The sequence below is a fragment of the Arachis hypogaea genome, chromosome 15, assembly GCF_003086295.3.
Source record: "Arachis hypogaea cultivar Tifrunner chromosome 15, arahy.Tifrunner.gnm2.J5K5, whole genome shotgun sequence".
NCBI lineage: Eukaryota > Viridiplantae > Streptophyta > Magnoliopsida > Fabales > Fabaceae > Arachis > Arachis hypogaea.
Window position 1 is genome coordinate 108398258 of NC_092050.1, and position 1861 is coordinate 108400118.

Below are 1861 nucleotides of genomic sequence, written 5' to 3' on the forward strand. Positions count from 1 at the left end.
TTTTCAAAATTTCGTTTTAATTAACTAATTGTTTTAATTTTAATTTAATTTAATTTCAATTTTAATTTTCGAATTTTAAATTTAAATTTAAAATATTTTTATTTTATTTTGTTAAATTTTCGAAAACTTCTCTCCCCCTCATCTCTTTCTAATTATTTTATTTATTTACTAACACTCCTCTTCATCTAAGAATTCGAACCTACTCCTCACCCTTGTGTTTGGATTCTTCTTCTTCTATTCATATCTTCTTCTACTCACATAAAGGAATCTCTATACTGTGACATAGAGGATTCCATATTTTCTTTTGTGTTGTCTTCTTTTTCATATGAGCAAGAACAAGGATAAGAAAATTCTTGTTGAAGCTGATCCTGAACCTGAAAGGACTCTAAAGAGGAAGCTAAGGGAAGCTAAAACACAACTCTCTGGAGAAAATCTGACAGAAATTTTCGAAAAAGAAGGAGGCATGGCCAAAAATAATAACAATGCAAGGAAGATGCTTGGTGACTTTACTGCACCAAATTCCAATTTACATGGAAGAAGCATCTCAATCCCTACCATTGGAGCAAACAATTTTGAGCTTAAACCTTAATTAGTTTCTCTGATGCAACAGAATTGCAAGTTTCATGGACTTCCATCAGAAGATCCTTTTCATTTCTTAACTGAATTCTTGCAGATCTGTGATATTGTTAAGACCAATGGGGTTGATCTCGAGGTCTACAGGCTTATGCTTTTCCCGTTTGCTGTAAGAGACAGAGCTAGAGTATGGTTAAACTCTCAACCTAAAGATAGCCTAAACTCTTGGGATAAGCTGGTCACAGCTTTCTTAGCCAAGTTCTTTCCTCCTCAAAAGCTTAGTAAGCTTAGAGTGGATGTTCAAACCTTCAGATAGAAGGAAGGTGAATCCCTCTATGAAGCTTGGGAGAGATACAAGGAACTAACCAAAAAGTGTCCTTCTGACATGCTTTCAGAATGGACCATCCTGGATATATTCTATGATGATCTGTCTGAGCTATCAAAGATGTCATTGGACCATTCTGCAGGTGGATCCATTCACCTAAAGAAAATGCCTGCAGAAGCTCAAGAACTCATTGACATGGTTGCAAATAACCAGTTCATGTATACTTCTGAAAGGAATCCCGTGAATAATGGGATGCCCATGAGGAAGGGAGTTCTTGAAATTGATACTCTGAATGCCATATTGGCTCAGAATAAAATATTGACTCAACAAGTCAATATGATCTCTCAGAGTCTGAATGGATTGAAGGAATCATCCAATAGTACTAAAGAGGCATCTTCTGAAGAAGAAGCTTATGATCCAGAGAACCCTGCAATAGCAGAGGTGAATTACATGGGGGAACCCTATGGAAACACCTATAATCCCTCATGGAGAAATCATCCAAATTTCTCACAGAAGGATCAACAAAAGCCTCAACAAGGCTTTAACAATGGTGGAAAAAAGAGGTTTAGCAACAGCAAGACTCTTCCATCATCTACTCAGCAAAAGACAGAGAGTCCTGAGCAGGATCCATCTAGCTTAGCAAATATAGTCTCTGATCTATCTAAGGCCACTTTAAGTTTCATGAATGAAATAAGGTCCTATATTAGAAATCTGGAAGCACAAGTGGGCCAGCTGAGTAAAAGGGTCACTGAAACTCCTCCTAGTACTCTCCCAAGCAATACAGAAGAAAATCCAAAGAGAGAGTGCAAGGCCATTGAATTAACCATCATGGCCGAACCCACAAGGGAGGAGGAGGACGTGAATCCTAGTGAGGAAGACCTCCTAGGACGTCCAGTGATCAATAAGGAGTTTCCCTCTGAGGAACCAAAGGAATCTGAGGCTCATCTAGAGACCATAGAGATT

The 1861-nt window shown here is 38.0% G+C and overlaps 1 non-coding gene across 1 annotated transcript; it reads right to left on the minus strand.

Moving 5' to 3' along the window:
- Window positions 1-856: 856 nt before the first annotated feature.
- LOC112753903 (small nucleolar RNA R71) lies at window positions 857-964 on the minus strand. The gene has a single exon (XR_003178265.1). It is a non-coding gene; the product is annotated as a small nucleolar RNA R71 (small nucleolar RNA).
- Between the last annotated feature and the right edge of the window lie 897 nt (window positions 965-1861).